The 12779-nt window shown below is 41.5% G+C and overlaps 1 protein-coding gene and 2 pseudogenes across 1 annotated transcript in view; all 3 read left to right on the forward strand.

The window, feature by feature from the left end:
- The window catches only part of FLRT1 (fibronectin leucine rich transmembrane protein 1), a 327690-nt gene that overhangs the window by 44459 nt on the left and 270452 nt on the right, over positions 1-12779 (forward strand). The window lies entirely within an intron of this gene.
- LOC134971415 (5S ribosomal RNA) lies at positions 4153-4270 on the forward strand (annotated as a pseudogene).
- LOC134971416 (5S ribosomal RNA) lies at positions 10904-11021 on the forward strand (annotated as a pseudogene).

Consider the following 12779-nt stretch of genomic DNA (forward strand, 5'->3'; position numbering starts at 1 on the left):
GAATAATAGAGTATTGGTTGCTGTTTCTTTTCTGTACAGCTCAGTTGCCAGGTATCCTTGGGGGATTTGTATATGTGGACATCCAGGAAGGCTATCCGGTCTTGGCTGATGGTATGCGTTAATTTCAGATTCAGATTGTTTGTATTAAGGAGTTGAATAAATTCCAGAAGTAAGTCAGAGTCTCCATCCCAGATGACAAATATGTCGTCTATGTATCGCAGCCATAGTATGATGTGTACTGTATATTTGTCATTATTATCCGTAAAAACCGACATCTTTTCCCACCACCCAAGAAAGAGGTTTGCATACGTTGGTGCACATGCTGCCCCCATAGCGGTGCCCCTAATTTGGAGGTAAAAATGTTCTTGAAAAGTAAAGTAGTTCTTCTGTAATACGAAGGCTAGTAGGGAGTATAGAAGATCATTAAAGGTACTCTTCTCTCCTCCATCCAGAAAATATTTAGTAGCACTCAGACCTGCTTGGTGGTCAATACTGGTGTACAGTGCTTCAACATCCAGAGTCACAAGATAGAAGCTATCCTCAAAGATGATGTTATGAATTTTACGCAAAAGATCCGATGTGTCCTTCAAATATGAGGGTAGTTGAAGAACATAGTCTCGGAGGTGTAAGTCTAAAAAGCGACTGGGCTGCTCCAAGAGGCCCCCATTGCCAGACATGATGGGTCTACCAGGTGGTTTTTTTAGATCTTTATGTATCTTAGGGAGGAGATAAAAAGTCGGTGTCTTTGGATTCTGTACAGTCAGATATTTATATTCTTGTTTGGTTATTGTTCCAGCGGCTAGTGCTCCTTCTATTAATCCAGTGTATTCCTTCAAGAATCGTGATGTTGGGTTGTTTAGTAGTCGTTGATAGCAGGTGGTTTGTTTTAGCTGACGTAGTGCTTCTGTAACATACATCGTGCTCGGCCAAAGGACTATGTTCCCTCCTTTGTCTGAGGGTTTTATTATTACCTCCTTCCATTCTTGTATCTCTTTTAATGCTGCTCTTTCTCCTGCGTCCAAATTTGGTGGAAAGAAATGAAGTCTGTTGTGATTTTTCTTCTGTATTACGTCAAATTCTCGGGATACCATATCCATAAAGACTCTGATTTCTGGGCTATTATTATCAGGGGGAAAGAAGGTTGATTTCCCTTTACACATAGGACGATGTTTGCTGGTCATTTCCATCCCAGATTCCTGTTGGAGTTCTTCTAGAATTTCAATCATGCCCAAATCTTCAGTATCCCAAATGGGATCATTATCAGCCAGAACTCGTGTGGGGTCTTGTTTCTTAAAGAATTTCTTTAGGAGTAATTTTCTCCCATACATTCTCAGGTCTTTCTCCCACAGGAATCTATTGAATGGTTTAGATGGTGAGAAAGACAGGCCCTTGCTTAGGACCTTAGTTTGTTCTGGGGTGAGTATTCTCTCGGATAGATTAATGATCTTTAAATGATGCATAGATGGTTGATTTATCGAGCCTTCCTCTGTCGCTCCGGATATCTCGAGGACCGTGGGGTGTCCCAATTGTTGTTCCTTCCTCTGTCTCTTCTTTCTCCCCCTCCGTATTGGCCTCCGGGTCTGGTTCTTCCTCTTGTTTTCTGGCCCCGACCTAAAAAATAGGGCGAGTCCTCTCTATCCTCCGGGATATAGTGAGTGCGTGGGGCGTCCGTCACTTCGTTTGCTGAATCTTCGCTATTAGATGACTCGAACTCGGAGAAGGTATAGTCCTCTTTTGGTTTCCTCTCTCTATGTTTTGGGGGCTGTATGTTCCAACGAAATTGATTGCCCTGTGAGAAATCCCGTTTGTCCCTTTGAAGTTTGTTTCGCTTACATTCTATGATGTTTCTTTCATAAATCTCCAGGTCTCTCTTGTGTTTTTCAAACGTAGATTGAAAAGAGAGATCTTTTTCCCACTTTTCCAGACTTTTTCCAACCTCTTCTATTTCTTTTTCTACCTGATCCAGGATCAGGGTGTCATGTTTGATGAGTATGTGTATTAATTCACTGGAACATTTAAGAAGGGTATTTTCCCACTCTGCCTTCAGATTATCTGTGGCTAAGGGAAAAGAGGGAAAAATCCTGGGTCTGAGGCCTCTTGGTACGATTTTGTGTTTAATATAATTCTCCAGAGTGGTGATATCCCAAGTGAGTCGTTTTTTTTTTTTTTTTTTTCACAGACAACACCGCCCACTTATCTATAACCCACTATAATATCACAATTCTCACCCACATACACCAACTGACAAGTTAAACCATGTAAACTCCTTCATGACCCTGTCACAATTCGTCCATTCACCATCTCAGGCTTCTCAAGCCCCATACTACTATCTCCTATTACCTCCCCCCCCCCCCCCCCCCCCCCCCGCCCCTCCACACCAACCAACAAAAAAAAAAAAAAAAAAAAACCCCTCCCCCCCCCTAACTTTCTCCACTCAACTGGCCATTCCCACACCCAATCCACAAGCTATACAATAAAGGTCCATATCTGGGCGGTTAAATCCCACTGACGTATAATTTATCCCAAAAAACAACAAAAAATTATTTTTTTATATATATTACACAACTTTATTCCTTATCTTTCTCTTTATCTCTTTCTATTCACTTCTTTATCCACTTATGCTAATATTCTATTGTCATGCAATGTGACGCTACCTTTAGAAAATCCAGACCACAAGAGAAATGTATAAAATGTATATAAGGTTGCCATAGCAATAGAGTCGCCTACATACTAGCCATGACTAATCAGCTGTCTGACTTTATATCCATAGAGCCGGGCACATAGAGCGTCCTTCTTTCAGTGTGTCCCCTTTAATAGGACCTCCCTCACCTCCCACAAGCCTGAATCCTCTAGGTTGCCTAGCAACCATATACATATATACGGACATAGCGGAAAATGAACCGCTTCTTTTTCCGTCCAGGACGTGGGACCTCCCCGCCACCTCCGATAGGCTGACACCTCATGGGTTGCTAAGCAACCACATACACGATCACGGCTCCCGCCGAACATAGCGGGAGCTGTATTCTCGATTAGGGCAGCTGCCTGGCTCGATATCCACAAAGCCAGGCACATAGTGTTTCCCTCTTTTCCATAATATCCACGGTAATATGACCCCCTCACCTCCCGCAAGCCGAGATCCTCCAGGTTGCCTAGCAACCATATATATACATATAGATACAGCGGTAAGAGAACCGCTTCTCTCTCCGTCCGGGACTTGGGACCTCCCCCTCACCCCTGATAGGCTGACACTCCCTGGGTTGCTAAGCAACCACACATGCAATCACGGCTTTTGCCGAACACAGCAGGAGCTGTATTTCCAATTAGAAACGAACAGCCATTGGCTGACCAATTAATAACAGGGTTTTTAAACCCAGTACTAGCCAGGACAGCAGCATTGGAAGTGAGCAAGCCCGTTATTACGGGTGAAACGCGTTTTCCTATCAATATGCTTCCTGTTTAATATGCAGTAAGGACTCTGACTCCTACCTAATATGCAGTAAGGACTCTGAGCAAGGCATGCAATAGGATCCTACACGGGAGAATACCTATACTACCAATCACCCCTAACTGACCCAGGGACCTGGGCGGTAATCGGTATCACTTTTTGATATTATTATTCTTTCTATCAGTCCTTGTGATTTTTCATTGGAATATACACTAATTGGTGCATAAGACAGCATATCTATCCCAGGTGTAACCAATGAATGGAGATGATAGCTCCAGTCGTGACACACGCATGCTGTACCTGATTACTATAATACCTTTACCCGTCATACATTCTTATATACATTGTATCTGAGACCGCTCTTTATGATACTATTGGATATGTTGTTCAAATTGAAATGAAAATGTGTGGATAAAAAAATTTTTTTTTTTTTTTTTTCCCATAACAGGTTATTTCCCCCATTTTCTTGTATACGGGGACACCGTGAACACATACCATAGACAATACAGATGTGCAATTGTGCAATTTTGCCTGAATAGTGCATTGTGTTATCTTCTCATTTTCTTACAAATAATTCATTACTTCTCTTATTTCAGTGGACTCTCATCCATGATTCCTGGGAGTAATCCCAGGTCTAACAGGGACAGCAGATCCACACTTGTCTTCTAATCTACTAAATAGGTGCACTCTCATACACCTCATTTATAGGTTACTATCATACCTCACCGCTAGAGCCCAATCTCGTCTGATCTTGGAAGCAAAACGGTGATGGGCTGGGTCAGTATCTGAGGGGTGACCCTCAGAGAATACCCAGTGTAGTAATCTGAGGTTGTTTCAAATCAAAACTCAATACCAACAGCAGTATCACCACTACTTCTTCTTTCCCACCTGTATATATTCCTCCTGATTTTCTCAGGCAAGAACATTTGTATAATATAAATTCTGGTCTCATCAACACATGCGTTAGCCTGTACTGATACGGTATAAGAATAGATGTATGATTACTCTCTTAGGTGAGAATTAATTAGGAATTCTCTATTCCTCTATATCAGGCACACCCATTAGGGTTTTGAGTGTCAGGGACAGGATAAGGTAGTACATATGGTATACACACTCCCGGTGTAAGTGATACCTACTCTTGCATGACCAATTTTGGTCCCATTAAAACAAGCATTGCTTGTACTGGTATGGCATGAGAACAGGTGGACGGTGATTATATCTACACCTCCATGCCAGTCTATATTGGGATAGACTAAACCAGGACATAATCCCATTTGTGACTTTGTTTCCCCAACAAATATATTTATTTATGGACATCTCCGCTTTGTGATATATATTAATTTCATGGGGAGAATGACTGGATACGGACAATATTTTAATAAAGCATAATAAAATTATATGTTTTAATATTATTCATATATACACAGTTAACAAGAGTGCACCCAAAAAAGAGTCTTCTTCATTTCATGTTTGCTCTAGCTTTTTTCTGACTCTGGGTGCACCACCAGATAGCAATAAGAGATTATCTCCGTATAAATATATACTGGTCCTTACAAACACATGTAATTGTGCAACACTGGTGCGGAATCACCAACCTCCTTTGGTAAATCTGTATTTGTGCTGATCCTAGATCAGTTTCTGATTCCTGCACAGTCAAATCAACTAACATTTTATCCAGTTGTCAGTGGTCTCTCTCTTTCTTTGCCACTGCCCTGGATCAACTCAGTATCCACCAGAACATCAGAATCGCCTATGATGTCTTCATTCTCCTTAAAAACTGAACTTACCAGACGTAGGAACACTGAGGGCTTTGGAGATCTCTTTTTGGAAACTGGGGACTCAGAAAACCCGACTACTGATTGGAGGGGCCCATTATCTAAACTCCAGAAAACATTACAGAGGAGAACACGACTCACTTGGGATATCACCACTCTGGAGAATTATATTAAACACAAAATCGTACCAAGAGGCCTCAGACCCAGGATTTTTCCCTCTTTTCCCTTAGCCACAGATAATCTGAAGGCAGAGTGGGAAAATACCCTTCTTAAATGTTCCAGTGAATTAATACACATACTCATCAAACATGACACCCTGATCCTGGATCAGGTAGAAAAAGAAATAGAAGAGGTTGGAAAAAGTCTGGAAAAGTGGGAAAAAGATCTCTCTTTTCAATCTACGTTTGAAAAACACAAGAGAGACCTGGAGATTTATGAAAGAAACATCATAGAATGTAAGCGAAACAAACTTCAAAGGGACAAACGGGATTTCTCACAGGGCAATCAATTTCGTTGGAACATACAGCCCCCAAAACATAGAGAGAGGAAACCAAAAGAGGACTATACCTTCTCCGAGTTCGAGTCATCTAATAGCGAAGATTCAGCAAACGAAGTGACGGACGCCCCACGCACTCACTATATCCCGGAGGATAGAGAGGACTCGCCCTATTTTTTAGGTCGGGGCCAGAAAACAAGAGGAAGAACCAGACCCGGAGGCCAATACGGAGGGGGAGAAAGAAGAGACAGAGGAAGGAACAACAATTGGGACACCCCACGGTCCTCGAGATATCCGGAGCGACAGAGGAAGGCTCGATAAATCAACCATCTATGCATCATTTAAAGATCATTAATCTATCCGAGAGAATACTCACCCCAGAACAAACTAAGGTCCTAAGCAAGGGCCTGTCTTTCTCACCATCTAAACCATTCAATAGATTCCTGTGGGAGAAAGACCTGAGAATGTATGGGAGAAAATTACTCCTAAAGAAATTCTTTAAGAAACAAGACCCCACACGAGTTCTGGCTGATAATGATCCCATTTGGGATACTGAAGATTTGGGCATGATTGAAATTCTAGAAGAACTCCAACAGGAATCTGGGATGGAAATGACCAGCAAACATCGTCCTATGTGTAAAGGGAAATCAACCTTCTTTCCCCCTGATAATAATAGCCCAGAAATCAGAGTCTTTATGGATATGGTATCCCGAGAATTTGACGTAATACAGAAGAAAAATCACAACAGACTTCATTTCTTTCCACCAAATTTGGACGCAGGAGAAAGAGCAGCATTAAAAGAGATACAAGAATGGAAGGAGGTAATAATAAAACCCTCAGACAAAGGAGGGAACATAGTCCTTTGGCCGAGCACGATGTATGTTACAGAAGCACTACGTCAGCTAAAACAAACCACCTGCTATCAACGACTACTAAACAACCCAACATCACGATTCTTGAAGGAATACACTGGATTAATAGAAGGAGCACTAGCCGCTGGAACAATAACCAAACAAGAATATAAATATCTGACTGTACAGAATCCAAAGACACCGACTTTTTATCTCCTCCCTAAGATACATAAAGATCTAAAAAAACCACCTGGTAGACCCATCATGTCTGGCAATGGGGGCCTCTTGGAGCAGCCCAGTCGCTTTTTAGACTTACACCTCCGAGACTATGTTCTTCAACTACCCTCATATTTGAAGGACACATCGGATCTTTTGCGTAAAATTCATAACATCATCTTTGAGGATAGCTTCTATCTTGTGACTCTGGATGTTGAAGCACTGTACACCAGTATTGACCACCAAGCAGGTCTGAGTGCTACTAAATATTTTCTGGATGGAGGAGAGAAGAGTACCTTTAATGATCTTCTATACTCCCTACTAGCCTTCGTATTACAGAAGAACTACTTTACTTTTCAAGAACATTTTTACCTCCAAATTAGGGGCACCGCTATGGGGGCAGCATGTGCACCAACGTATGCAAACCTCTTTCTTGGGTGGTGGGAAAAGATGTCGGTTTTTACGGATAATAATGACAAATATACAGTACACATCATACTATGGCTGCGATACATAGACGACATATTTGTCATCTGGGATGGAGACTCTGACTTACTTCTGGAATTTATTCAACTCCTTAATACAAACAATCTGAATCTGAAATTAACGCATACCATCAGCCAAGACCGGATAGCCTTCCTGGATGTCCACATATACAAATCCCCCAAGGGATACCTGGCAACTGAGCTGTACAGAAAAGAAACAGCAACCAATACTCTATTATTCCAAACGAGCGCACATTTTCCACCGACGGTGGAAAATATTCCCAAAGGAGAATTCTTAAGACTCAGACGCAATTGCTCAGAGGAAGAGGTCTTCAAAGTTAAAAGCCGGGAACTGACCAAGCGGCTACTAGAGAGGGGCTACAGCAAGCGCTCATTGAAGAGGGCATGCACTGGAGTAACCAAAATACCAAGAGACTCTCTGATCTTTCCAGCCAAATCGATAACACATCAGGAGAAGGATGAGAAGATCAGATTCATCGGGACTTTCTGTCCGGAATGGAGGCTTCTAAAAAAAGCAATAGAGAAACATCTCCCTATTCTGAAATTAGACAGTGACTTAGCACCCTTTATAGATGATAGTATCCAGATGAGTTGGAGGAGAGCGAAGAATATCAAAGACCTCCTAGTTAGGAGTCACTTTCAAAAACCTATGGTCAAATCAAACACACCAACTGGCTCCTTCCCCTGCGGGCATTGCAAGGCCTGTTCCCTCATATCGAAGACCAATTCTGTGACTGACCGCTATGGAGAATCCATTCAGATCAAACACTTCTTTAACTGCAGCACTCAAGGAGTGATATACTGTATAGAGTGCAATTGCAATCTAAGATACGTCGGGATGACGACAAGAAAACTAAAAGAACGCATTTTGGAACATGCAGGGAATTGCCGAAACGTCCAACAAGACCTGATCCGAATGAAAAAATTGACTCCGGTGGCATGACACTTCCACTCTCATCACACGGATTTCTCAAAAGAATTCAAGGTGTTTGGTCTGGACAAAATTCAACTGGGAATAAGAGGAGGAGATATGACGAAAGAACTGCTTAAACGGGAAACAGAATGGATTTTCAAATTAAATACATATAGACCTCAAGGACTAAATGAAAGCATTAATTATAGTGCTTTCCTTTGAAATCTCTCTGAAAATCTCAAAAAATTGTTTCATGGTTAACAACATTTACAATAGCCAGCATCACCAAAATCGAATACAATGAAGATCCAACTCTCTACTAACCTCATGTAATCACCATGTGTAGCAATTACTCTCTTCTTCCTACCAGGCACTTCTACAATTTATTTATCACCAATATCCTAATTATCTAATTCATTTATCCATTTATAATCTCAATCCGTTCAAAGTAATCACACATCCTGGAGTCCTTTTCTCACCATCTATTTCACGCATGGTAGGCATTTACCCTACCATACACTTACCACATTTTCCAAACAGACAATAAGATACACTCCTCAATCACAATACTATCAATAATCATCCCACCCCTTCCTCCTTTTCTCCCTCACAACAATTCTCACATCACCACACCCGCATAACCCCCCTCCCCATTCTTCCCTCTCACAACTCTCCCCCCCCTTTACCCTCCCCCCCCCCCCCCTCACCCCCTCAAAATAAAGCTCACAGACAACACCGCCCACTTATCTATAACCCACTATAATATCACAATTCTCACCCACATACACCAACTGACAAGTTAAACCATGTAAACTCCTTCATGACCCTGTCACAATTCGTCCATTCACCATCTCAGGCTTCTCAAGCCCCATACTACTATCTCCTATTACCTCCCCCCCCCCCCCCCCGCCCCTCCACACCAACCCAACAAAAAAAAAAAAAAAAACCCCTCCCCCCCCCTAACTTTCTCCACTCAACTGGCCATTCCCACACCCAATCCACAAGCTATACAATAAAGGTCCATATCTGGGCGGTTAAATCCCACTGACGTATAATTTATCCCAAAAAACAACAAAAAATTATTTTTTTATATATATTACACAACTTTATTCCTTATCTTTCTCTTTATCTCTTTCTATTCACTTTCTTTATCCACTTATGCTAATATTCTATTGTCATGCAATGTGACGCTACCTTTAGAAAATCCAGACCACAAGAGAAATGTATAAAATGTATATAAGGTTGCCATAGCAATAGAGTCGCCTACATACTAGCCATGACTAATCAGCTGTCTGACTTTATATCCATAGAGCCGGGCACATAGAGCGTCCTTCTTTCAGTGTGTCCCCTTTAATAGGACCTCCCTCACCTCCCACAAGCCTGAATCCTCTAGGTTGCCTAGCAACCATATACATATATACGGACATAGCGGAAAATGAACCGCTTCTTTTTCCGTCCAGGACGTGGGACCTCCCCGCCACCTCCGATAGGCTGACACCTCATGGGTTGCTAAGCAACCACATACACGATCACGGCTCCCGCCGAACATAGCGGGAGCTGTATTCTCGATTAGGGCAGCTGCCTGGCTCGATATCCACAAAGCCAGGCACATAGTGTTTCCCTCTTTTCCATAATATCCACGGTAATATGACCCCCTCACCTCCCGCAAGCCGAGATCCTCCAGGTTGCCTAGCAACCATATATATACATATAGATACAGCGGTAAGAGAACCGCTTCTCTCTCCGTCCGGGACTTGGGACCTCCCCCTCACCCCTGATAGGCTGACACTCCCTGGGTTGCTAAGCAACCACACATGCAATCACGGCTTTTGCCGAACACAGCAGGAGCTGTATTTCCAATTAGAAACGAACAGCCATTGGCTGACCAATTAATAACAGGGTTTTTAAACCCAGTACTAGCCAGGACAGCAGCATTGGAAGTGAGCAAGCCCGTTATTACGGGTGAAACGCGTTTTCCTATCAATATGCTTCCTGTTTAATATGCAGTAAGGACTCTGACTCCTACCTAATATGCAGTAAGGACTCTGAGCAAGGCATGCAATAGGATCCTACATGGGAGAATACCTATACTACCAATCACCCCTAACTGACCCAGGGACCTGGGCGGTAATCGGTATCACTTTTTGATATTATTATTCTTTCTATCAGTCCTTGTGATTTTTCATTGGAATATACACTAATTGGTGCATAAGACAGCATATCTATCCCAGGTGTAACCAATGAATGGAGATGATAGCTCCAGTCGTGACACACGCATGCTGTACCTGATTACTATAATACCTTTACCCGTCATACATTCTTATATACATTGTATCTGAGACCGCTCTTTATGATACTATTGGATATGTTGTTCAAATTGAAATGAAAATGTGTGGATAAAAAAATTTTTTTTTTTTTTTTCCCATAACAGGTTATTTCCCCCATTTTCTTGTATACGGGGACACCGTGAACACATACCATAGACAATACAGATGTGCAATTGTGCAATTTTGCCTGAATAGTGCATTGTGTTATCTTCTCATTTTCTTACAAATAATTCATTACTTCTCTTATTTCAGTGGACTCTCATCCATGATTCCTGGGAGTAATCCCAGGTCTAACAGGGACAGCAGATCCACACTTGTCTTCTAATCTACTAAATAGGTGCACTCTCATTGGTGAGTGGAACACCTCATTTATAGGTTACTATCATACCTCACCGCTAGAGCCCAATCTCGTCTGATCTTGGAAGCAAAACGGTGATGGGCTGGGTCAGTATCTGAGGGGTGACCCTCAGAGAATACCCAGTGTAGTAATCTGAGGTTGTTTCAAATCAAAACTCAATACCAACAGCAGTATCACCACTACTTCTTCTTTCCCACCTGTATATATTCCTCCTGATTTTCTCAGGCAAGAACATTTGTATAATATAAATTCTGGTCTCATCAACACATGCGTTAGCCTGTACTGATACGGTATAAGAATAGATGTATGATTACTCTCTTAGGTGAGAATTAATTAGGAATTCTCTATTCCTCTATATCAGGCACACCCATTAGGGTTTTGAGTGTCAGGGACAGGATAAGGTAGTACATATGGTATACACACTCCCGGTGTAAGTGATACCTACTCTTGCATGACCAATTTTGGTCCCATTAAAACAAGCATTGCTTGTACTGGTATGGCATGAGAACAGGTGGACGGTGATTATATCTACACCTCCATGCCAGTCTATATTGGGATAGACTAAACCAGGACATAATCCCATTTGTGACTTTGTTTCCCCAACAAATATATTTATTTATGGACATCTCCGCTTTGTGATATATATTAATTTCATGGGGAGAATGACTGGATACGGACAATATTTTAATAAAGCATAATAAAATTATATGTTTTAATATTATTCATATATACACAGTTAACAAGAGTGCACCCAAAAAAGAGTCTTCTTCATTTCATGTTTGCTCTAGCTTTTTTCTGACTCTGGGTGCACCACCAGATAGCAATAAGAGATTATCTCCGTATAAATATATACTGGTCCTTACAAACACATGTAATTGTGCAACACTGGTGCGGAATCACCAACCTCCTTTGGTAATACTGTCTCACTGGAGCAGAATAGCACTGCCGGTAAAAATTAATAAAAAAAATCCTGCTCCTCTGTAACCCCTTGGCGCCCCCTCAAATCCTGCACCCGGGGCACATGCCTCCTTAGCCCCCCCTAGTTACGGCCCTGGTTACATTCGCTGTATAATATGGGGACATATTTCCAATCTACCCACCTCACAACACTGCGGCAGATACATTAGTTTTAGGTTCATACGTAAATGGCTAATATGGGCGTCCTTTTACTCAATGTTAGGTGCCGGCTAGGCGGCTATAAAATGGTATCTGTCCTCTGCGTATGGCCGCAAAATGTAGGAATACTTTATCCCATTCTATCACCCATTAAAACAAGCAATAACATCCTCCGGATGAAATCTATCCAATTTAATCCCTCTTTAATGTTACAAGCTCTTTGTCCTCAAATCTGCTCTGCTGATATTATTAGGGGGATGATTTGTGCATTAATAGGAGGTAAATGTTAGCCGTCACTGTGCTAAAGTCTGGAAAAAGTCAGTGGAAGATAAAACCAAATTAAGAGAATTGCAAACATCATAGTGTGATATGTGTGAAAGCGATCTAAAGTGTTGGTAGTATAACATGACAGAATATCCCGGAGCATTGTGGGTAAACAAAGAACGTATTTCAGAGAAAAACATTAAAGACTATAGAGATTGAAAGAAACATCAAATATAATTCCTGTATTTTAAATATCTGCTTATGATAATGGATTTGCTGACGTTGGCTAACAGGGAAATTGAGGGCTCTGGCTGTGAGGTAGATCATATGGAGAAAATGACCACCACATGGCCCTAAATATTGCTCTTTAACTGTTGTTCTTTTTTTTAAATCCGAATTTTAAAATGATTTCTTTTGCATGTGGCAGACATTTTTTTGTAGGATTGTTTACAACATTGGTGCATGTACTGTATTAATACTATAGCTATATAATGTAAGATGTTATGTTGTTT

Source organism: Pseudophryne corroboree, chromosome 11 (assembly GCF_028390025.1).
Source record: "Pseudophryne corroboree isolate aPseCor3 chromosome 11, aPseCor3.hap2, whole genome shotgun sequence".
NCBI classification, from domain to species: Eukaryota; Metazoa; Chordata; class Amphibia; order Anura; family Myobatrachidae; genus Pseudophryne; species Pseudophryne corroboree.